Genomic DNA, 26,708 nt, shown 5'->3' with positions numbered 1-26,708 from the left:
GGATTTGGCCGGGAATCAAAATGAATGACTGCCCAGAATCAGCCCAAGTACATCGGGCTGTTTCCGTCTACCGAAATTCAGCCGACTTTGCCTACATCTTACCAGAATCCCCCCAGAAGCGGCCCGATGCAAATTTAAATAAATGTATACAAAATTACCCGATTTAGTCATTTTAAATATTGCTATTATAAATGTTATACATACAAATTATACCCATCCACAAAAATACTACACAGGATTCTTAAAGAATGGCATTTAAATGTTAATTGTATTTTTTGATCACAGAAACAATGAGAAAATATGGGGAAAATAAATAATGAAATGTTAATTATATAAAGCAGCCCGTGTAATCATCTGCCAGAGTAGCCCCAATCGGCCCGAGCCCCAAGTAATACATTTGGGCCAGATAACTCTCAATGGAATTGGGCCGAGCCCCAACTAATACATTTGGGCCAGATACCTCACACCGGAATCGACCCGAGCTCAATCCCCGCATCCTAGCCATAAGTAATACTGCTGAAGGCGGCCCAGAATCGGGCCACATGACGTTGGACGAGTCTGACGCTCAGCCGAGTGCCCGACTCTCAGCCGGAATCGGCCCAGATCCACTGTGCTAGCTGGGTGGTTACTACATGATTCCATATGTGTTATTTCATAGTGTTGATGTCTTCACTATTATTCTACAACGTAGAAAATAGTAAAAATAAAGAAAAACCCTTGAATGACTAGGTGTGTCCAAACTTTTGACCGGTACTGTAATCATTTTTATTTGTTATTTTTTATCAAGGAAGGTCCCACCCCACGAATCGTTGGCGCCCCCTAGGTTGGGAACCCCTGCACTAGGCTATAAAGTGCTGCAGCTAGTGCAATTAAGTTGTAAAAATCCACCTGCCAGTCCTTCCCTTAATAGCCTATTTTGAACGTCAGGACGCTCAGTACGTGGGGATTCCTAAGGATTACCCAGTGTACCCCGCGGGTAAAGATGGCGATAGAAGAGGGTAGGAGATCAACTTTATCCGTGAACAATCGTTGCTGAATGTCGGGTTGAGAGAGAATAAACCGTTAGTTACCGATTGTGTAGTTTAATGGCTAGCCACCTATTTCACTGTCATTCGTGAGTCCAGACTACGCAACGTGATCGAATAATCGAGTTGTGCCAGTGCACGAGCTTCCTTCCTTGCGACCAAACTGCAGAGTCCGTCCTGAGAAGAGCGGATAAAGTTTATTACGGATCTGACTCAACCCTCTGTTGACGCTGATTTTTTTGTTGTTGATTATTTGGCGTAACAGTCGGACACTAGCTAAACAGGTAAGATTGAAGTTTAACTGTCTGTTTCTAATAATGTAAACAAGCTATCGTTTTGTAGATATCTGTGAACAGAAGTCGATACAACCTTTGAAGTGGGCCACACAGAATCGAACTCGACAATGGGTATTGACATTCGCTATCGCGTGACCGTCAATAATAACACCAAATCGACGATGGTATTTCTTAGCTAGCTAAATTGTTAACAGTGATATCAGAGAACATATTAGACATTTTGTTTTAACTGGATAAATCATTTGCAGCAGCTGTAAATCATTGAATGGGACATTATCGCAGGTTATGTCGTGTGTAAACCAGTATCGAGAGGTGCCTGTTTGCATACCTATATAGCCTACTGTTTTTATGATTTGACCGGATCCATAAATGCACCGTTTAATGATATTGATGACCCTGAGCTTGGTGTCATGCCAGTATGTTGTCAATGCATCGCTATCTCATTTGGTAAAATAATATGCCCTCAGATTTGCTGGCTCTGATTCGGCCAAATCGTTTGATCTAAGCACCTGTCATTTTTTTCACTTTGAAGAAAACCTCATGAAATGCGAGGTCTGGAGACAATTCATTATTTTAATGTTGAAATCAGAACTTTCATGTTCATGAACGCATAAAAAAAAAACATTTATTCCCGAAGAAGCAATAGAGGCGCATTTGTAATTTTTTCCAATGTTGCCTACAAAATGTCAAGCTGTTAGCTTCGGGATATAGGCTAATGGACAATCCTCGAAGCGCTTTAGTTTTGTTAGATTCTCCTACCCGAGGTATAACAAAGCACAACCATGTTTTTCCATATAAGGTCTCCCATATATGAAATGGATGGTTGCATAATTTTTTTTTACAGTAAAAGTGATTAAATGTATAAATATTAGCTGTCCCCCCTTACATTTTTCAATCTTTACTAAAGACATGTTTTGAGTAAAGCCAGTGTGTCTGTATGCATATGACTCAACACTGTACACACCAGCTACTACCAAAACTGAAATGACTGCAACAATTAAAAAAGAGCTGCAGTTAGTTTCGGAATGGGTAGCAAGGAATACGTTAGTCCTAAATATTTCCAAAACTAAAAGCATTGTATTTGGGACAAATCATTCACTAAACCTCAACTACATCTCGTAATGAACAATGTGGAAATTGAGCAAGTTGAGGTGACTAAACTGCTTGGAGTAACCCTGGATTGTAAACTGTCATAGTCAAAACATATTGATACAACAGTAGCTAAGATGGGGAGAAGTCTGTCCATAATAAAGCGCTGCTCTGCCTTAACATCACTATCAACAAGGCAGGTCCTACAGGCCTGAGTTTTGACTACTGTTCAGTAGTGTGGTCAGGTGCCACAAAGAGGGACTTAAGACAATAGCAGTTGGCTCAGAACAGGGTAGCACCGCTTGCCCTTAAAAGTACATGGAGAGCTAACGTTAATGACATGCATGTCAATCTCTCATGGCTAAAAGTGGAAGAGAGATTGACTTCATCACTAGTTGTTTTTGTAAGAGGTATTGACATCCATGTATACCCCACAAGACATGCCACCAGAGGTCTCTTCACAGTCCCCAAGTCCAGAACAGACTAGGGACATTTTGAAGAGACTATATATATATATTATTAATAATAATAATATATTTTTTAAATATAATAAATACTTTTTTTATATATATATTTTTGGGGGTAATAATGACAATTACAACACTGAATGAACACATATTTTAACTTTAATATAATACATCAATAAAATCAATTTAGCCTCAAATAAATAATGAAACATGTTCAATTTGGTTTAAATAATGCAAAAACAAAGTGTTGGAGAAGAAAGTAAAAGTGCAATATGTGCCATGTAAGAAAGCTAACGTTTAAGTTCCTTGCTCAGAACATGAGAACATATGAAAGCTGGTGGTTCCTTTTAACATGAGTCTTCAATATTCCCAGGTAAGAAGTTTTAGGTTGTAGTTATTATAGGAATTATAGGACTATTTCTCTCTCTACGATTTGTATTTCATATACCTTTGACTATTGGATGTTCTTATAGGCACTTTAGTGTAACAGTGTAGCTGTTTGAATGATGTCTGAGTATAACCAAACTCAAATGGCAGGCAAAAACCTGAGAGAAAATCCAAACAGGAAGTGAGAAGTCTGAGACTGGTCAATGTTCAACTCATCGCCGATTCAATTCCCTGTAAGATATGGATCTGTTTGCACTTCCTACGCCTTCCACTAGATGTCAACAGTCTGTAGAACGTGGAATGAAGCCTCTAGTGTGATGTGGGGCCGGATGGGACGTGTTTCAGTCATTGGTCTGGCAGAATGCCAGTTCCTGGTCACGCGCTTTCCTCATGATATCGCCTTGCGTTCCATAACTTCTACAGACATGAAGGAATGCTCCGGTTGGAACGTTATTGGATATATATGATAACAACATCCTGAAGATTGATTTTCTACTTAGTTTGACCAGTTTATTCGACCTGTTTATATCACTTTTTCCAAAGTTTTCGTCCGAGTTTGCCTGCATCTGCGTGAGCGTTTGGACATGTGCACTAAACATGCTAGCAAAAGTAGCTACTTAGACATAAGTAATGGACATTATCGAACAAAACAACGATTTATTGTGGAACTAGGATTCCTGGGAGTGCATTCTGTTGAAGATGATCAAAGGTAAGGGAATATTTATGATGTAATTTCGTATTTCTGTTTACTCCAACATGGCGGAGAAATGTTGTTTTTATCTGAGCGCCGTCTCAGATTATTGCATGGTGTGCTTTTTACGTTAAGTTTTTTTGAAATCTGACACAGCGGTTGCATTAAGAACAAGTGTATCTTTAATTATATGTAAAACATGTATCTTTCATCAAAGTTTATGAGTATTTCTGTTATTTGACGTGGCTCTCTGCAATTTCTCCGGATATTTTGGAGGCGTTTCTGAACATGGCGCCAATGTAAACCGAGATTTGTGGATATAAATATGCACATTATCGAACAAAACATAAATGTATTGTGTAACATGATGTCCTATGAAGATCATCAAAGGTTAGTGATGAATTTTATCTCTCTTTCTGATTTTTGTGACTACTATCTTTTGCTGGGAAAATGGCTGTGTTTTTCTGTGGCTATGTACTGAGCTAACATAATTGTTTGGTGTGCTTTCCCCGTAAATCCTTTTTGAAATCAGACATGTTGGCTGGATTCACAACATGTGTAGCTTTAATTTGGTGTCTTTCATGTGTGATTTCATGAAAGATTGATTTTTATAGTAATATATTTGAATTTGGCGCGCTACATTTTTTTCTGGCGTTTGGCCAAGTGGGACGCTACCGTCCCACATATCCCAGAGAAGTTAACTTCTTGACGCTAGGAGGCAGAATTTTTATATTTGGAAAAATAACGTTCCCAATGTAAACGGCCTATTTCTCAGGCCCAGATGCTAGAATATGCATATAATTGACAGATTAGGATAGAAAACACTCTAAAGTTTCCAAAACGGTCAAAATATTGTCTGTGAGTAAAACAGAACTGATTTTGCAGGAGAAAACCTGAGGAAATCCAACCCGGAAGTGCCTCTTATTTTGAAAAATCCCTGTTCCATTGCCTGCCTTTCCTTAATTTAAAGGGATATCAACCAGATTCCCTTTCCTATGGCTTCCTCAGGGTGTGAACAGTCTTTAGACATAGTTTCAAGCTTTTATTCTGAAAAATGAGCGAGATTTATCAAATCGCGTCAGTGTCCTTGATTAGTTCTTGCGTGTGAAAGTTGTAGCTCAACATTTTATTTCTGTCTTCTATTGAATAGTTTACCCTCCGGTTGAAATACACTGCTCAAAAAAATAAAGGGAACACTAAAATAACACATCCTAGATCTGAATGAATGAAATATTCTTATTAAATACTTCTTTACATAGTTGAATGTGCTGACAACACAATCACACAAAAATTATCAATGGAAATCAAATTTATCAACCCATGGAGGTCTGGATTTGGAGTCACACTCAAAATTAAAGTGGAAAACCACACTACAGGCTGATCCAACTTTGATGTAATGTTCTTAAAACAAGTCAAAATGAGGCTCAGTAGTGTGTGTGGCCTCCACGTGCCTGTATGACCTCCCTACAACGCCTGGGCATGCTCCTGATGAGGTGTCGGATGGTCTCCTGAGGGATCTCCTCCCAGACCTGGACTAAAGCATCCACCAACTCCTGGACAGTCTGTGGTGCAACGTGGCGTTGGTGGATGGAGCGAGACATGATGTCCCAGATGTGCTCAATTGGATTCAGGTCTGGGGAACGGGCGGGCCAGTCCATAGCATCAATGCCTTCCTCTTGCAGGAACTGCTGACACACTCCAGCCACATGAGGTCTAGCATTGTCTTGCATTAGGAGGAACCCAGGGCCAACCGCACCAGCATATGATCTCACAAGGGGTCTGAGGATCTCATCTCGGTACCTAATGGCAGTCAGGCTACCTCTGGCGAGCACATGGAGGGCTGTGCGGCCCCCCAAAGAAATGCCACCACACACCATGACTGACCCACCGCCAAACCGGTCATGCTGGAGGATGTTGCAGGCAGCAGAACGTTCTCCACGGCGTCTCCAGACTCTGTCACGTCTGTCACATGTGCGTGTGAACCTGCTTTCATCTGTGAAAAGCACTGTGCGCCAGTGGCGAGTTTGCCAATCTTGGTGTTCTCTGGCAAATGCCAAATGTCCTGCACGGTGTTGGGCTGTAAGCACAACCCCCACCTGTGGACGTCGGGCCCTCATCCCACCCTCATGGAGTCTGTTTCTGACCGTTTGAGCAGACACATGCACATTTGTGGCCTGCTGGAGGTCATTTTGCAGGGCTCTGGCAGTGCTTCACCTGCTCCTCCTTGCACAAAGGCAGAGGTAGCGGTCCTGCTGCTGGGTTGTTGCCCTCCTACGGCCTCCTCCACGTCTCCTGATGTACTGGCCTGTCTCCTGGTAGCGCCTCCATGCTCTGGACACTACGCTGACAGACACAGCAAACCTTCTTGCCACAGCTCGCATTGATGTGCCATCCTGGATGAGCTGCACTACCTGAGCCACTTGTGTGGGTTGTAGACTCCGTCTCATGCTACCACTAGAGTGAAAGCACCGCCAGCATTCAAAAGTGACCAAAACATCAGCCAGGAAGCATAGGAACTGAGAAGTGGTCTGTGGTCACCACCTGCAGAACCACTCCTTTATTCGGGGTGTCTTGCTAATTGCCTATAATTTCCACCTTTTGTCTATTCCATTTGCACAACAGCATGTGAAATTTATTGTCAATCAGTGTTGCTTCCTAAGTGGACAGTTTGATTTCACAGAAGTGTGATTGACTTGGAGTTACATTGTGTTGTTTAAGTGTTCCCTTTATTTTTTTGAGCAGTGTATTATAGATTATTTATGTTAAAAACAACCTGAGGATTGATTATAAAAACGTTTGACATGTTTCTACGAACTTTACGGATACTATTTGGAATTTTCGTCTGCCTTCATGACCGGCACGAGCCTGTGGATTACTGAACATAACGCGCAAACCAAATGGAGGTTTTTGGATATAAAAATCATCTTTATCGAACAAAAGGAACATTTATTGTGTAACTGGGAGTCTCGTGAGTGCAAACATCTGAAGATCATCAAAGGTAAGCGATTAATTTGATTGGTCACGAAAGTCAGAAAAGCAATCTACATTGCTGCTAGCTGTTCGTAATGTTTTGTCTAGTGATCGATAAACTCACACAAACGCTTGGATTGCTTTCACTGTAAAGCATATTTTCAAAATCTGACACGACAGGTGGATTAACAACAAGCTAAGCTGTGTTTTGCTATATTGCACTTGTGATTTCATGAATATAAATATTTTTAGCAATTATTTTTGAATTTGGCGCTCTGCAATTCAGCGGTTGTTGATGACAATTAACCCGCTAAAGGGAACCGTGCGCCAAGAAGTTAACTGACTTGCCTAGTTAAATAAAGGTGTAAAAAAAAAAAAATTTGCAAAATCGCCGTCAAAAATTACCATTTTCCGATTGTTATGGAAATTTGAAATCGGCCCTAATTAATCGGCCATTACGATTAATCGGTCGACCTATAATAAATACAAACTCAAACCATGAAGAAGAATGCCTGACAGGAGGGACTCATGTAAACGTCTGAAATATCAATTATTAATATTTATGCTGAATGTAAACTTCCCTTTTTGGTAGCTGTTCAATAGACAACTTTCCAAGTCAAATATGCTCTCATTCAGTGCTGTATGGTCCTGCCTGACAGAAATGCATAGTCTCACATGTTTTTTTGATGTTTTGGCTATTGTAATCAGGTCTATGGCAAGTGTGCTCATACTGAAAACTGTATATGCGTTATGTTTAGCCCCTACTTGCATTTACGTTAGGGGAACCCCCTAGATTTGAATCCAAATCCAATATGGTGTCTAAAATACAATATGGCTGCCATATTGCCATTAAATGGTGGTTTAATCACCTGTATATGTACACATTGTAAATGGGGTGGGGGGGATTTGTGTACTGTACTTATGACCTGTACTCACGGCTATTATCGTGTACTTCAACTATGTTAGAAATCCAATATGCCCACCATATACACTCAAACACCTTTGTCTGGATATATGTATAAAAAGGCAGCAGACTGCTTGGCATGGCAACACCAAGTATTCTAAGTCACAAGCCTCTTTAGGGATCAACAATATAAACACAAAAATTATTTTACGGAGTTAGTTCATATAAGGAAATCAGTCACCTGAAATGAATTCATTATGCCCTAATCTATGGATTTCACATGATTGGGAATACAGATACCTTAAAGGTGGGGGCGTGGATCAGAAAACCAGTCAGTGTCTGGTGTGACCACCATTTGCTTCATGCAGCGCGACACAGCTCCTTTGCATAGAGTTGATCATGCTGTTGATTGTGGAATGTTGTCCCACTCCTCTTCAATGGCTGTGCGAAATTGCTGGATATTGGCGGGAACTGGAACACGCTGTCGTACACGTCGATCCAGAGGATCCCAAACATGCTCAATGGGTGACATGTCTGGTGAGTATGCAGGCCATGGAAGAACTGGGACATTTTTAGGATCCAGGAATTGTGTACAGATCTTTGCGACATGGGGCCGTGCATTATCATGCTGAAACATGAGGTGATGGTGGCGGTTGACAATGGGCCTTGTTAATTGTTAGATTAACAAGTAATCTAACAATTTCACAACAACTACCTCATACACACAAGTGTAAAGGAATGAATAAGAATATGTACAGTGGTGGCCAAAAGTTGAGAATGACACAACTATTAATTTTCACAAAGTCTGCTGCCTCAGTTTGTATGATGGCAATTTGCATATACTCTAGAATGTTATGAAGAGTGATCAGATGAGTTGCAATTAATTGCAAAGTCCCTCTTTGCCATGCAAATGAACTGAATCCCCCCAAAACATTTCCACTGCATTTCAGCCCTGCCACAAATGGACCAGCTAACATCATGTCAGTGATTCTCTCAAAACAAATTTTATTTGTCACATACACATGGTTAGCAGATGTTAATGCGAGTGAAGTGAAATGCTTGTGCTTCTAGTTCCGACCATGCAGTAATATCTAACATGTAATCTAACCTAACAATTTCACAACTACTACCTTATACACACAAGTGTAAAGGAATGAATAAGAATATGTACATAAAAATATATGAATAAGCGATGGCCGAACGGCATAGGCAAGATGCAGTAGATGGTATAGAGTACATTATATACATATGAGATGAGTAATGTAGGGTATGTAAACATTATATAAAGTGGCATTGTTTAAAGTGGCTAGTTATACATTTATTACATCCATTTTTTAAATTATTAAAGTGGCTAGAGATTTGAGTCAGTATGTTGGCAGCAGCCACTCAATGTTAGTGATTGCTGTTTAACAGTCTGATGGCCTTGAGATAGAAGCTGTTTTTCAGTCTCCCGGTCCCCGCTTTGATGCACCTGTACTGACCTCGCCTTCTGGATGATAGCGGGGTGAACAGGCGGTGGCTCGGGTGGTTGTTGTCCTTGATGATCTTTTTGGCCTTCCTGTGAGATCGGGTGGTGTAGGTGTCCTGGAGGGCAGGTAGTTTGCCCCCGGTGATGCGTTGTGCAGACCTCACTACCCCCTGGAGAGCCTTACGGTTCTGGGCGGAGCAGTTGCCGTACCAGGTGGTGATACAGCCCGACAGGATGCTCTCGATTGTGCATCTGTAAAAGGTTGAGTGTTTTTGGTGACAAGCTGAATTTCTTCAGCCTCCTGAGGTTGAGGAGGCGCTGCTGCGCCTTCTTCACCACACTGTCTGTGTGGGTGGACCATTTCAGTTTGTCCGTGATGTGTACGCCGAGGAACTTACCTTTCCACCTTCTCCACTACTGTCCCGTCAATGTGGATAGGGGGCTGCTCCCTCTGCGGTTTCCTGAAGTCCACGATCATCTCCTTTGTTTTGCTGGTTATTTTCCTGACGTCACACTCCGGGGGCCCTCACTTCCTCCCTGTAGGCCGTCTCGTTGTTGTTGGTAATCAACAGGAAGTCAGGAAGTCCAGGACCCAGTTGCACAGGGCGGGGTCGAGACCCAGGGTCTCGAGTTTAATGACGTGTTTGGAGGGTACTATGGTGTTAAATGCTGAGCTGTAGTCGATGAACAGCATTACACAGGTATTCCTCTTGTCCAGATGGGTTAGGGCAGTGTGATTGCGATTGCGTCGTCTGTGGACCTATTGGGGCGGTAAGAAAATTGGAGTGGGTGTAGGGTGTCAGGTAGGGTGGAGGTGATATGGTCCTTGACTAGTCTCTCAAAGCACTTCATGATGACGGAAGTGAGTGCTACGGGACGATAATCATTTAGCTCAGTAACCTTCGCTTTCTTGGGAACAGGAACAATGGTAGCCCTCTTGAAGCATGTGGGAACAGCAGACTGCGATAAGGACTGATTGAATATGTCCGTAAACACACCAGCCAGCTGGTCTGCGCATGCTCTGAGGACGCGGCTGGGGATGCCGTCTGGGCCGGCAGCCTTGCGAGGGTTAACACGTTTAAATGTTTTACTCACGTTGGCTGCAGTGAAGGAAAGACCACAGGTTTTGGTAGCCTGCCCATACCATAAACCCACCGCTAACTTGGGGCTCTCTGTTCACAATGTTGACATCAGCGAACTGCTCACCCACACAACTCCATACACGTGGTCTGCGGTTGTGAATACGGTTGGACGTACTACAAAATTATCTAAAATGATGTTGGAGGTGGCTAATGGTGTTGAAATTAAAATGATGTTGGAGGTGGCTAATGGTGTTGAATGTTAATTTCTTTATCTTGCAACAGCTTTGGCATTGTGTTGTGACACAGATGCACATTTTGGAGTGGCCTTTTATTGTCCCCAGTACAAGGTGCACCTGTGTAATCATGCTGTTTAATACGTTTCTAAATATGCCGCACCTGTCGGGTGGATGGATTCTTGGAAAAGGAGAAATGTTCACTAACAGGGATGTAAATAAATTTGTACACAAAATTTGAGATTTTTTTTGCTTATGGAACATTTCAGGGATCTTTTATTTCTGCTTATGAAACATGGGACCAACACTTTACATGTTACGTTTTTATATTTTTGGTCAGTGTACATTGTTCGGTGCACTGTTATCCTGTTTGGGTTGAGCTGGCACATTTTCTTCCTCCAGACAATCATGTCCACCATCCTGGCTGTCTACCCTGGAGTTGCCATACTTGGTGACATTATGGTGTATGGGGAAGATGCAAGCACATAAGGCAGGTGTTCGCTACAATGAACCAACACAAGCACTCACTGACAAAAATGCCATCAACTTATTGGGCCTTCACATGGCATAGGAATTGTTATCTCCAATGTCAATTCCACTTTGAATCGCCCAAAATTGTCCTTGATCGGCCCACTTCACCACCAGGCTTCCCCTCAGCCAGCTACTAGAGACACCATGGAACTAGACATTTCTGGCGTGCATTGTACTCATGTACCTTTTTTGCTACCAACCATGGCTAGGGCTGTGGCGGTCAAGGTATTGATAACATTTAAAAGGGGGTGCTGGTCCTTGATCACTTTCTACTCTGAAGACGCTTTGTGAATACGGGACCGGGAAGAAAGCTGTTGCCCAATACCTTGCACAGCAGTCTTTCACCACATGACCCTAGATATTACAGTCAATGCTTATAAACTGAGTATTTGTATGTGAATTTCCATATTTCAATGACACTAACAAAAGGGTTAAATTGTTTAAAAATATCTCTTGACCATGGCCTTATTTCTATTACAGCATATTGGATGATTCTCATTCATATTCCCTTCACCCAGTTCAATATAACATAACAGTGATATGTTTAGGCTACTACATGATACTAAAATCTTCCCTATGAGGTTGTTACAACCTAGCCTATGAATGAAGTTTACAACGTAGGTGCACACAGGTCGAGAGACAAATATGAGGTAGCAGTGACACATTCATTATCGCTTTGCACACTCTTGCCTGCACCTGATATAGGGTGTATATTGTTTTTTTTTTCAAGTCAAACAGTTTGCGATAGTTTGACTATGATTGGTGTTAAAACATTTCTAATTAAATTATTAAATGAAATCATACTCTACCTTAACCATAATGTATTTAAAAATGCATTGGTTTGTTATGAAAAAGAACGCTATTAAACATTTGCATTTAAAGTATAACTTTTGAATGTATATAAACAAAGTGCATAAAAATATAACCATTCAAAACGAATACAATCTGAACAGCATAATAGAATATTGCACCATATCAAAGAAAAATAACAATAACAATGTGCAAAACTGCAGCATCCCACTTAAAACATTAAACTGGTCCCTCTTTTCTCTCTTCCTTATTGCCATGTTATAACCAGCAGCACAGAGCAATGCTGACCATATTTTGCTTTTGAGAGATTAGCATTCAGAAATGCAAGCTGCCTCACTTTCGAGGGGCTGATGCGATTTCTTCTCTCAGTAATTATTTGTCCTGTTTTCGAGAAGACCCTCTCAGAGGGAACGGATGTGGCCACTATGCAGAGTCTCCCTGTCATGACTTTAACCGTGGGTAGCCTTGTTCTTCCACCAGCTCAGAGGATCTGCAAATCTTTGGAGGGGCTCCTCCAAATAGGATCGGACCTCCATTATGGCATCTGCTGAGGGATTCCTTCATGCTGCATCCTCAGTTGCTCTCTCGTCAAACAGCATCCAAACAGCAGACGTTTGGGGCACTACTGCTGGTGCTTCTGCTCATCTGATCCCTCTTCCTGTTGCCCTGGTGCCTGAGCCAGCTGACTGCTGGGGATGTCCCTCCCTGCTGCTGAGCTTATTCTTTGAAGAGCCTCATCAATCGCTCTGGCATCACTGAAGGCTAAATTCTTAAACCTGGGGTCAAATGCAGCGGTTTCTGATAGCACGTGGGTATATTCCATTCTGTGGAACTTTCTGTCCATTGATGAGCATGGGGTGTCCATCAACTCTGTCACATGTCCTGTGGTTACATTTGCTTCTCTCTGGCGGCTGGCTGTGATTCGCTGCAGACCCTTACACAGGAGTGTCGTTTTTGAGGCTGTCACATAGCTGAAAAGAGAACAGTAACTTATTATTTTTTTGTCTACTGATACTACGTTCTCATCTACTGCTCATATACATATATAATACTGGATTAAATAATGATGTAGTAAAAAATGCTTACTCTACCTCTCTCCACTGATCTCCACAGTGACCTGCTCAAAGGGTTCCAGGACTCTGCACACCTCCACCACCACCTCCCATTCCTCTTGGGTCAGAGCATCAGCAGGTGCGTTGACAATGGCCAGGGTAGAGATGATAGCATCCTTTGACTCACAAAACCGCTTCAACATATAAAATGTTGAATTCCACATTGTAGTGCAGTCTTGTTTTAGGCCTCAGCTCAGGCATCCCCATCTGGTGTTGTGTAGACTTTTGTTTTTCAGCACCTACTGTGTTCCCGTCGAAGTATTCCACAGCTGCTTTCACTTTGTCCACAGTGGGCTTCATCACCTTCAGAGCATCTCTTACAATCAGGTTGATTGTGTGGGCTAGACATTGATGATGGGTCCATTTTTAATTTTTTGGTGGGGTTATGTTAGCTGCATTGTCAGACCACTTTTCCATCTACTTGCAATTCTCTGGCCACTCTTAACAGTTCCTCTGCCAAGTTCTCTGAGGTGCGTCTGTCGCTGAACTCAAAGCAGTCCAGAAGACAGCTAGACATCGAAAAATCTTCAATGAAGTGACATGTAACCGACATGTAAGAAGTGGTTACCCTTGATGTCCAGCAGTCAGTGGTAAGGCAAACTGCAGTAGCTTTTTGGAATCTTTCCCGCACTGATGCCTGTGTGCTCTCATACAGTTGTGGAATAAGGGATTTTGAAAGGGTTTTCCTGCTTGGAATTGTGTACATTGGATTTAGATTATTGCTATAATTTCTAAAACCTCTGTCCTCCGATCAAAAATGGCTGGAAATCAGTGGCAATAATTTTAGCCAATGCAATATCAATTTGGCCTGGTTTTGCTGCAGACATACACCTTAGCATAAACTGGTCCATAGAAGACTGCGTTGCTGTGCGTCGCAGAGTAGGCCTACTTGACCGAGTGGATACATCTCCACGTGTGGGGGTGCTGGCTCTACCACTATGACTAGCTAGCTTCACAGTTGGGTGCACATTTCGCATATGCCGGTGTAGGTTGTGCGTAGAACCGGCTTTATACAATTTTGTTTTGGCAAATTCTACGCTGTGCTCTAACATTGTCTACATTTATTAAAATGCATCCAAATGTTACTGTGCTTCCGACTCATTTTCCAGCTGTTGTTTTCACAGCTGTCCTTACTCTCTCTCCTCGGATGCTAAGTGTGTGAGTGAGTTGGCTCGGCCCTCCCTCACGCATCTTTGGTTCATTGGTTGAAACTGCGTGATTGACAGGAACAACAGGTGAGGCTGTTAGTCTGAGCAGACAGTCAGAACGAATGTGTGCGCTTGAGCATTTAGGCCTATATAATATATATATATTTTTTTCATTCTTTAAATACATTTTATTCAAATCTTTTTGATTATTTATATCTTAATTGAAATATTTTTATAAATAGATTCGGCTCTTCTGATATGCGAGCCGGCTCCCAAAAGACTCGTTCGCGAACAACCCATCACTAAATGTAAATAAATCGTTAGTAAATCCACTACATTCATGCAGTAACGTTGGTGTACAATCAGTAAGCGGTTACACTGGCGGGCCCTGGTGGCAATAAATTAGTAATACCAAAAGCTTACCTTTACTTGGAAGAGTTCCAGTGTTGTGTTGGATAGTCATAGCCACCTAACTAACATAGCATCCCTCTGTTTGAGCAGGGTGTTTCAGTAGGCTAAACTAGCTAGCTGTATTTGCTAGCTAAGTAACTGAAAGTGTAAAAAATGACACTCTTGCTTTTTGTAGAAATTAATTTGTTAAACTGTTCGTCTATTGTCTTTCTGAGTCAACTACTCGCTACATTTTGATACACTGCAGTGGTAGCTAGCTGTAGTTTATACTTTCAGATTAATTCTCTGATCCTTTGATTGTGTGGACAAAAAGTCAGTTCATGTTGCAAGAGCGCTGATAGGTTGGACATTCTTTGGAAGTTTTATTGACTTACACAGTAATTATGACAAGGGGGTGAGAACCATGAGCCTCCTACAGTGGTTCCTCTTTTAAAAGTTGTGAGCTTGCACCGCGGGACTTAGAGGTACTCAGCGTCACAGCTTCATTGCTCCAGACCACCACAAGGGGGAGTTAGAGTACTCATGCATTTGGGTCCCAAGGTTTTTATATGACCAATCATATCGAGTGGTTCCAATGATGAATTTTGACGCGAGCCACCCTTGCCTTGTGGCGTTCTTCAACAAAGATGGCTGACACAACATTATGGTACCAGATGTAAGTTGTATTGTCATAATGAGTCGAGCAAAAAATTTACAATTGAGAGGAATATGTTAGTTAATGTAGAGACAAACGTTTGTGCATATTTTTTTGTCAGTTAATTTACGAAAATCACTATTTTAGCAAGTTATCTGACTAGCTAACATTAGCTTGCTACCTAGTGTTAGGAGAATGAATTTGTAATTCGTGTTTTAATGTTTTAGTGACTCTTGAGAGAACCAGCAAACCAGGCTGTCGTCTTGTGAAACAGTGGATGTAAAGAATCTAGCTAGCTAAAGCATTTACTACAAATTGAATGTACAATTGTGTAAGCTTGCCTTGCAATGCAGTTGAAGTAACATAGCTAGCTAACTATTTACTTGCTCATTGTGTAGTGGAGGATAAAAATAACTAAGCCTATGGATGTGTAGCTAGTTACAGTATGTAGCCGATCTGTGTATGGACCCTAAAATGTTTGGTATGAATATTAGTTCAGAACCTATGAACCTCAGCTATCATAGTTGTATCAATTTCAATTCTGAATGGCATAAATTAAGCATATGGATAGAGTAGAATATAATGTCTTTATTGTTCCAAGGATGCAAGTCCTATTTACACATGTACTGTAGTTTACCACGCATGAGATTCCCACATTTTAGCCTGTACATTGAATATATTCATGTACTCTTCCTTGGCAACTAAAGGTGCGGTTCAGGTATGAATCTCAGACATTCTTTTTCAGTCATATCAAAATCCATTATTTGAATGCCGTGTCTGCATGTATGTATTACAATTATACACTTCAACAGTGTTTACCGCTCCTGGAACATCAATGATTACACATTGTAACTATGCAATAGACTAGAAACATGATTGATTTGTAATTGATATATACAGAAGAAGAAAAAACTACGCATATCTAACTCCCTTCACCTGCATTAATCTGAGGACACAGGATAGTATTTCAATGTGATACTTAATTTCAACCAATGTGAAACGCTTTATTGAAAGAAGTTCATTATCCAGGTGTTATAAATGCATTATAATTATGATAATTGTAATATTATAAATACAAGTTCAATCTGTACTTCAATGCACATATGGTGTGCATTATTAAACGAGGAAGAAAGACGAGGTGTATAAGACCGAAAGGGAAAGAGGTAAGAACAGCGGCAGACAGCATATGATTAATGAATTACAGTGCTACCCTAATATTCTCTCAGTTCTTCACAATTGCGGTGTCTCCTAACCAGCCTTGGGCCCCCAGTTGGCCCAAAGGTTATCTTAAGAGCGGGTGAGGTGGCGATGACAGGACTGGCTTCCTATCTCACATCAAAACATACCTGCAGATGAGAGAGCATGATTTAAGCCTTGTTTAAAAAAAAATTCTAACACGGTCAGTCATCTTAAATCAGGAGGTGAAATGCAAAACTGACCTTGGATCATTAACTCTGGGACTACTACATCTGTCTGTATTTCTATGTAAAGCATCTCTTTAATAATATTTCCTGTTGACCCGACCAAGTGACATCTCACCTATGATCATGCTGTGCCCTCTGTCAGCCAGGACAGATGCGGGAGGGGTTCACCAAAACCGCTGGGATAACCTTGAGGGTTTAGGGAGAAGGAGGAGAGGGATGAAGTTAAGAGAGACTGTTATTGTGTGTGTGTGGGGTCTCACCTGGTGTCCACACTAAGTGGCTACAGAGTACTTTATGCTGAAAAACAGACACATGAGGATAAACAATAGAAGATAATGTCAATAGGTGTCTGCGTCACATACAGTATCTTCTATCGGAGTGTACCTGAAACATTTAAATATAGAGGGCTATGTGTCTCAGCACTTGGTTATTGCAAGGCTAACTCCAGGGAAATTGTGACTTGGCAGCAACAGATAGTCCAGTGAAAATGGCTGTGTTTGTGGTGTAAATCTGAAAATTAGCAGCTGACATCTTAAGGGTTTTTAAATGAATGCAGGTGAGACAGGTTCCATGTACAACAAGACAGGCAGAGATGGAGAAAAATAACACAGAATAGTTTAATTACCTCTGCTTATGGACACTTTTGCCAGCAATAAAGCTTCCATGGCCTGTTCCTCGGACAGTGAACATCTGGCAATATCTACATTTTGACCCCTTGGTCAGCTCGCTCTCTGAAAGTAAAGAAAACAACTTATTTGTTATTGATAGGAAAACAATAACTGAGATATGACCGTTCAATCTAAAGCAGCAGATGTCATTTTTAGGATACGTTAATACAGCCCAGTGCGGCTTACCTGAGATGCCATCTTCGTAGTTGTCCGCTTTGACTTCCTTTGTGTCGGAAAAAAGTTGTTTTCAGATTTTTTTTTTTTAAATTGAAGATAAAGGTTTTGCTCTCGACCAAAAAGACACAAATGTACCTCCATAGCATATAACAATTTGCCTGTGAATAACCACACCTTCATACAAACATGCTACTGTATGCAGAATTCTTGACGCACAACTGAAGATGCTGCCATATCCTGCCAGCACGCTCACAAGCGAGCCACTCAGGAGCAGAATGATGACGCGTGGAAGAGGGAAAGGAATGAGATGGGAACAGCTATTTGTTGCAAGTTGGGGAGGAGAGCTAATAGCTGAACAATAGACTATTCAACCTTTACTAAAGAATAGTGTAATAGCCGAGCTAGGTCTGAAAAAAATAAATATATAATAATAATCACAGACCAGATTTGCCCTAACGACCAAGAGATAGCTTGCTACTCAATGTAATAATAAAGTAATTACTTTTCAAATAAGTTACCTTACACTTTATGTTGGCTGACAATTTGTTAGCTATGCTGTTCTTACGAACCACATAGAATATCATTACAGCAGTATGTACCGGTATGTTAGCTACCTAATGTTAGTAGTTATACAGTATATTAACTATAGGCTATTTAACTACCCAACGTTTATTGACGTGATTATTCTCGTCATTCTTAGCTTCGATAAATGGTATAGTCGTTGTGCTTTCTCAATGGACATTCGAGTGCTTTCGTATATTCACTCTGGCTATCTATAGGCTGGATAATAGAACGAGTCAAAATTCACCCAAGGCTGAAAAACGGCTTAAGGACGTTGGCTAAACTGGAACACTAGCGCGAGCCCATAGCAAATTAATGAAATCGAACGTTTGCAGAGTCTGTTTTGACTGGAGTGATGCTTTAGAATTCCATAAATGTATCCCTTCTTATTTTACCACAATCTGTTCGTCGGACGAAACTGGGAAAAAAATTACTTGTGTAGAAAGCAAACATCCACACCTCGATGGTGTCAACTGTGCTTATGTCTGCGTGGGGCAAACTAAAAACTTCGGACTATTTCTGGTCTAGCGATCGATGACAAACGAGCTCGCTGCCCAGACTTACATAATTACAAAGAGGAGATTATCCTGATTTTAAAATGGTGCACGTGTAACAGTTTTGCTTCCATTCCTCTCCTCATCCCTACCTGGGCTCGAACCAGGGACCCTCTGCACACAGACAACAGCCACCCTCGAAGCATCGTTATCCATCGCTCCACAAAAGTCGCGGCCCTTGCAGAGCATGGGGGACAACTACTTCAAGGTCTCAGAGTGAGTGACCTCACCAATTTGAAACGCTATTAGCGCACACCCGCTAACTAGCTAGTCATTTCACACCGGTTACACCTGACTTGCGAGATATTTGGCAAAATAGGCAGACGTGCCTATATTTCCCCCATAGGAAACAATGGGAAGACTGCAGAGTTCCAATGTTGTTTTTATAGTTAAAATGTAAATAAAAATAAAGTGAACATGTCTCATTGCCAGCAATAGCAAAGCAGGCATTGTGACATTGAACAATACGCTGGGAATAGAACGTTCTGAAGGCGAGTTGGTGCTCAATAGAACTAATAGGAGCTGTCAGGGTGAAAAATGCCCTAAAATAAGGCCTGCTTTTTCGCGATTACTTCAAAACGACGGCAAGCAGCTGGGAAATATGCTAATATTATGAAACTGAACTCTGCATTGAACTAGCTTTTATCAGAAAAAGTTCTTAAATTGTGTCCAGCCTACGATCTACACAGATTTCTGAGCACTCTCGTCTGAGTGTACCAGAGCGCAGAATAATTACTTTACGAGCGCTCGACACCCGTTGAATATGGCCGGTGTCAGTAATCGTCGGGAAAAAAGCGTAATTAAATTGTTTCCAGCAGCACATTTACAGTCACCAACGCTCTGGTTAAAACAAACTGCCTTACCACCTCTGCTAGGGCGAGTAAAATGGTCAGAGTGGTCTCAGTTGTGTCTGGAAGTAGCTAGCCAACGTTAGCTTGGGTGCTTGACTGCCGTTGTAAGGCCAGAACACTCGAATCAACCCTACTTCTCGGCCCGAGCGTCCAGTGTGCGCTCCGAGAGCGAAAAGGTCTGAATTTACAAACGGACAGTTTTTCTTCATAAACATTGATAAACGATACAAGTGTTAAGCATGTAATTATAGATAAACTTCTGCTTAATGCAACCGCTGAGTCAGATTTAAAAAATGCTTTACGGCGAAAGCACACTTTGCGATTATGTTAGGTCAGCTCCTAGCCACAGAAACACATACAGCCATTTTCCAAACAAGAGGTGTCACAAAAGTCAGAAATAGCATTAAAATTAATCACTTACCTTTGATCTTCATCTGGTGGCACTCCCAGGTCTCCATGTTAGACAAATGTTTGTTTTGTTCGATAATGTCCCTCTTTATGACAAAAACCTCCTTTTTTGTTTGCGCGTTTTGTCCAGTAATCCGAATGCAGAAGGCGCGAGCACTAATTCCAGACAAAGTTTTTATAAAGTACAATAACAGTTAGTAGAAACATGCCAAATGATGTTTAAAATCAATCCTCCGGTTGTTTTTGTCATAAATAATCAATAATATTTCAACCGGACAAAAGCTTCGTCAATAGGAAAGGTGAAACAAGAAAGGCGCGTTCACGATCAGACGCATGGCTGATGAATGGAAATTTCCACTGGCCACTGATTGAAAGTGCTGTATGTCCCTCATTTTTCAGAGTAAAAACATGAAACAATGCCCAAAGACTGGTCACATGTTGAGGAAGCCACAGAGCTTGTGAACTGGGTCAAGTCTTTGTATGGTGGATAGGCTTACAATGGAAAAACAGCCTTTCAAAATAATAGTACTTCCTGGTTGGATTTTCCTCTGGTTTTCGCCTGCCATATCAGTTATGTTATGCTCACAGACATTATTTTAACAGTTTTGGAACCTTTAGAGTGTGTTCTATCAAAATCTACTAATTATATGCATATCCTATCTTCTGGTCATGAGTAGCAGGCAGTTTAATTTGGGCACGCTTTTCATCCAAAATTCCGAATGCTGCCCCCTACCCTAGTGAAGTTAAAGGAGGAACCACTGTAGGTTTTCTATTGAAGTCAATGTACCCAGAGGAGAACAGAAGCTAGATGGCCTCCGGCGACTACACCATGGTGCTACCCTGCAGAGTGCTGTTGAGGCTGCTGTAGACCTTTGCAAAATAGTGTTTTAATCAGTTGTTTTGTGACGTGATTATATTTAGTATAATTTTATCAAAAAATTGTAACTTTATTTATACTATTATTATTTTTATGAAATTCACTGAGGTGGATGTCCTGCCCTGCTCCCCTGTGCTTGAAAAAGAGCCCCTCAACTCTGACCTACCACTGGCCAAGGGCCTCCTGCCTAACCTTTTATCGCAGTCACTCTGACAGGGAGTTACTCCAGGAGTAGGTTGTTGTATGGTGCATAGGGCTTCTCCACTTCTTATGAAAGTAGTATTAGCTCTTAAAATGGTATAATGCAATCTAAAGGAAAACATTACATCATGGCTTACTGACATGGAGTGCTCCATGTTTCCTGCTGACAGTCATACATCCTGCCTATTTAAAAAAAAAGAAATTTGCGGCCTGTGATTGAGGCCGGGCTGATTTTGCAGGCCAACTGCTTCAAATAGGGTGATTAGCCAAGGTAGCCTAGCTAGCTAAATGATAACCACATTAATTCTAGAAGTATTGACTCTATTGCTTAATTCAGAAAGTAGGCTTCACCTCCGAGTTACGTCGGTAGGCATTAGTTCGCCACAGTAGCTAGTTAGATAATGGTTTGTGATAATTACAGTTCATTATTTAGCTAGCTAAGAGTAAAACGACTCCTTCTTGCCGACTCCAGTCTATAGGTCTTCTAGGTTCAAAACAATATGACTAGTCCGGTGCTTCATTATCAAAAGAAACCGCTCACACACTGCCATCTGGTGCAGGCAGTCAATGGCTCAGCGTTCCAAAAGTATTCACCTGAATCTACGTCAAGCCAGGACAACGTTCAATGTTGAGTAAGGACGCTCACCTGACTACGCTTAGAAGTAGGCCTATAGGCTACCTGGCCTGCGTGCAAATGTAGGCATATACATGTGCCTGTAGTATTTCTGATTGGCTTAAGGCACCACCACTAATGAGCTGTGGAACTTCTCAAAGTAATATTTTCTTCACCCCAAACAGCAAGCAAACAAAGTCCTGTTTTAACACCCATTGAAAATGACAATAGTTCCTCAGTGTAATTTAAAAAAAAATCTTTCCAGCTCTCCCTTTCGATAACCACTCGGCGTGAAAGGGAAAATGTCATGCTCAGATCCAGTGGAAACATCATAAAATGGGCCTATGAGTGCTTGACTGGGACTGAAATAGGTTCCGGTACTCATTTTGGATGCTGGTACTGTTTATATTTAGGTGCAGGAGCTCCACAATACTTTTGAGTTAATGTTCTATAAGAGGAACAGGAGCTCAAGCAGTAGAACAAGCACTTCTTCTTACGCAAACAGCCTACAGCTGTCTCTCCCGAGCTCACTTGCATGGGAAACGCTGAGGGCCAGGAATATTTTATAAGATGTTGCAAGTTAGCTAGCACAAGGTTCGGGCTGGACTCCTCGTGTAGCCCCTTACCGGCTACTTCAGGAGAGTAATGGCAGAATTGATTGGTGGAAAGAACAGACTACTTTCGGTCAACTAAAAATGTTTTTAGTATGGGACAGCCCTACACTGCCCCAATTTCTCACTTTCCCTTATGTGTTCTTATGTCAACATGCTGGAGGAAATTAACAATTTTAAGTACTATGCATTTTTCCTGAAATCTATTTAGGTGGTGCATTTATTCAATCATGCTTGTCGCTGTAGAGAGCAGTAGTCTAGCTCTAGCAGAAGTCTAGGAAAATCCTACTAGTGGCCAATGTATCTGTTGGCTAATCATTCATCACATAGCTTTAAAAACATGTTTTTATTATTATTTTACCCCTTTCTCTCCCCAATTTTGTGGTACCCAAATGGTAGTTAGTCTTGTCCCATCGCTGCAACTCCCGTACAGGCTCGGGAGAGGCGAAGGTAGCTTCTTGACACAATGCCCCGCTTATCCCGGAAGCTAGCCACACCAATGCCTCGGAGGAAACACCGTACACCTGGTGACCGTGTCAGCGTGCATTGCGCACATTATCTCGCTCTTCTCCATACTGCAGCGGAAAGGCACTGCAGCTAGAAGGCTGCTGTCCTTGCTGAAGCTGCAACAGAATTTCATCCGTTTAGTTGCTTTCTTGTTTCTTACTGAAAGGTTCTGTTACCGAAATCCCTAATTTGTTTCTAAAAAAAACATTCCCTCAACCCTTGCTCTCTTTTATGTGAAACATGCAAGCATTGTATTCATGTGACCAATAGGGCCTGACCTATAGCCTATCATAATCACATCAATAAATTGGTTATAACAAACTCTGAACACAGTAATGTCGACAGCAAAATAGACGTGGAGGAAGTGAAGAACTTGAAATGGGCGAATGTTTACTGGTTGCTAAGGAGGGAAAGGGGAAGTCAGATCTGTAGAAGACATTTGACTTAGTAGTGGAAGCTACTGGAGATCAAGATAAAGGTGGATATAGGAGCAAACGTTGCGTGAGTATTATGTGTGCCAAACAGTTGCTGTTAGATTACATATAATTTTTTCGGACCATTTGGAGCAGTGTAAACAACACTAAATAAGTATACCAAAAGAGTCTTTTCTAACGTAAAATAACCATGCAGTACCAGTCAAAAGTTTGGACACCTACTCATTCAAGGGTTTTTCTATTTACATTTGTGTTACTATTTTCTACGTTGTAGAATAATAGTGAAGACATAAACTATGAAATAACACGCACATGGAATCATTTAGTAACCAAAAAAAGTGTTAAACAAATAAAAATGTATGTTCAAATTGCCACTCTTTGCAATGATGACAGCTTTACACACTCTTGGCATTCTCTCAACCTGCTTCAACTGGAATGCTTTTCCAACAGTCTTGAAGGAGTTCCCACATGCTGAGCACGTGTTGGCTGCTTTTCCTTCACTCTACGGTCCTACTCATCCTAAAACATCTCAATTAGCTTGAGGTTGGGTCATTGTGGAGGCCAGGTCATCTGATGCAGCACTCCATCACTCTCCTCCTTGGTTAAATAGCCCTTACACAGCCTGGAGGTGTGTTGGATCATTGTCCTGTTGAAAAACAAATGATAGTCTCACTAAGCGCAAACCAGATGGGATGGCGTATCGCTGCAGAATGCTGTGGTAGCCATGCTGGTTAAGTGTGCCTTGAATTCTAAATAAATCACAGACAGTGTCACCAGCAAAGCATCCCCACGCCATAACACCTCCTTCTCCATGCTTTACGGTGGGAACCACACGTGCGGAGACCATCCGTTCACCTACTCTGCATCTCACAAAGACACGGTGGGTAGAGCCCAAAATCTCACATTTGGACTCATCAGACCAAAGGACAAGTTTCCTCCGGTCTAATGTCTATTGCTCGTGTTTCTTTGCCCAAGTCAGTCTCTTCTTATTGGTGTCCTTTGGTGGTTTCTTTGCAGCAATTTGACCATGAAGGCTTGATTTCACACAGTCTCCTCTGAACAGTTTCTGTTTAGATGTGTGTGTTACTTGAACTCTGAAGCATTTATTTGGGCTGGTAACTCTAATGAACTTAACCTCTGCAGCAGAGGTAACTAGTCCTTTCCTGTGGTGGTCCTCGTAAGAGCCAGTTCCATCATAGCGCTTGATGGTTTTTGCAACTGCGCTTGAATAAACTTTCAAAGTTTTAGACATTTTGAGGATTGACTGACCATGTCTTGAAGTAATAATGGACTGTCGTTTCTCTTTGCTTATTTAAGCTGTTCTTGCCATAATATGGACTTGGTCTTAGCTCTATTTGGTATATGTTCTGTATATCCACTAGAGGTTGACCGATTATGATTTTTCAATACCGATACCGTTTATTGGAGGACCAAAAAAAGCCGATACCGATTTAATCAGACTTTTTATATATATATATTTTTAATAATGACAATTCCAACAATACTGAATGAACAATGAACACTTTTATTTTAACTTAATATAATGCATAAATAAAATCAATTTAGTGTAAAAAATAATAATAAATAGTTTAAATCATGCAAAAACAAAGTGTTGGAGAAGGAAGTAAAAGTGGAATATGTGCCATGTTGAGCGGTGGTAGCCGCAGCCTGCTGCTGCCTACCACCGCTCAGTCAGACTGCTCTATGAAATCATAGACTTAATTATAATATAATAACACACAGAAATACGAGCCTTAGGTCATTAATATGGTCGAATCCGGAAACTATCATCTCAAACAAAACGTTTATTCTTTCAGTGAAATACGGAACCGTTCCGTATTTTATCGAATGGGTGGCATCCATAAGTCTAAATATTCCTGTTACATTGCACAACCTTCAATGTTATGTCATAAATATGTAAAATTCTGGCAAATTAGTTCGCAACGAGCCAGGCGGCCCAAACTGCTGCATATATCCTGACTCTGTTGCACAGAACGCAAGAGAAGTGACACAATTTCCCTAGTTAAAAGAAAGTAATGTTAGCAGGCAATATTACCTAAAATATGCAGGTTTAAAAATATATACTTGTGTATTGATTTTAAAGAAAGGCATTGATGATTATGGTTAGGTACACATTGGTGCAACGACAGTGCTTTTTTCGCGAATGCGCTTGTTAAATCACCCGTTTGGCGAACTAGGCTGTGATTCAATGATAAATTAACAGGCACCACATCGATTATATGCAACGCAGGACAAACTAGTAAATATCATCAACCATGTGTAGTTAACTAGTGGTTATGTTAAGATTTATTGTTTTTCATAAGATAAGTGTAATGCTAGCTAGCACCTTACCTTGGCTCCTTGCTTCACTCGCATAACAGGTAATCAGCCTGCCACGCAGTCTCCTTGTGGAGTGCAATGTAATCGGCCATAATTGGTGTCCAAAAATGCCGATTACCGATTATGAAAACTTGAAATTGGCCCTAATTAATTGGCCATTCCGATTAATCGGTCGACCTCTAATACCCATCCTACCTTGTCACAACATAACTGATTGACTCAAACGCATTAAGAGGGAAAGAAATTCCAACAAATTAACTTTGAACAAATCTCACTTTTTAATTCAAATCCATTCCAGGTGACTACCTCATGAAGCTGGTTGAGAGAATGCTAAAAGTGTGCACAGCTGTCATCAAGGCAAAGGATGGCTACTTTGAACAATCTAAAATTAGATTACAATATTATTTTTCTACCTGTTTTGAACAGTGTAAACACTAAATCAATTATAACTAATACCAGTCTGTTCTAATGCATTTCCTTTGTAAAACCATTATTACAGCATAGCAAAGATCGATTAAAAACAGCCAAGTCTGTAATTGCTTCATCCAAGATTTTGCCGTTGCATGAGTCTTGGTGCACACGGAATCAGTAGGATATTAAACAAACACTCAAACAGGCAACAGAATCAAGATCTGGATGATTTCTAAAGCCAGGCACATTTAAGTTAGGCTATTGATTATAGACCTAAATAAGTTGTTTTGCTCTTAATATTCTTAAGCCCTATTTGCACGGGTCTAGTATTACTATAGAACGTCGGTTTTGTAGTTATTACCCCACCACGTCCGTTTTTCCAGTGGACGCTTCGACTGGATTGTTTTACCAAAACTGCTCCTGTAAAAAAAAATTTTTTTTCCTTTTTCAAAATGGACCATTATGACAAGCCTGGAGGCTGTTGCAGGCGTGAAAATATTTCAAATGTCTAGGGATAGCCTAATGGCCTTAAATTCAGAGAAAATTTAAATAATAATAATACATATCAATAAGAACCATGAACTGTAACCTATGGAGACATTTTAATTACCTGATGTATTTGGAAATGTATCAATTTATTGGCACAATATCATCCACTTCATCTTTTACAAGAGATGTCACTAGGAATATTGATATTTGATAAAACACTTCATTCATCTGTTTTAAGTATACATTCCTTCCCATGTTCTGGGTGCAGCACCTGTTAGTCTGTAATATCCCTCAACACAGGGATGACGATTCACACGGGATACG

General features: G+C 41.0%; 1 protein-coding gene across 2 annotated transcripts in view; it reads left to right on the top strand.

Annotated features, from left to right (window-relative positions):
• Nucleotides 1-920: 920 nt before the first annotated feature.
• LOC139570750 (tight junction-associated protein 1-like) overlaps nt 921-26,708 on the top strand; it is a 157,359-nt gene continuing 131,571 nt past the window's right edge. The window contains exons 1-2 of one of the 2 annotated variants that reach the window (XM_071392894.1): nt 921-1,309; nt 13,067-13,144. The gene's annotated coding sequence lies outside the window, so the exon portion shown is untranslated. The remainder of the gene's footprint in view (nt 1,310-13,066; nt 13,145-26,708) is intronic. The other variant, XM_071392893.1, reaches the window with a different exon arrangement.

This window comes from Salvelinus alpinus, chromosome 3 (assembly GCF_045679555.1).
Source record: "Salvelinus alpinus chromosome 3, SLU_Salpinus.1, whole genome shotgun sequence".
Classification (NCBI taxonomy): Eukaryota; Metazoa; Chordata; class Actinopteri; order Salmoniformes; family Salmonidae; genus Salvelinus; species Salvelinus alpinus.
Note: the sequence above shows the minus strand (reverse complement) of the source record. Positions and strands in the feature narration are given on the sequence as shown.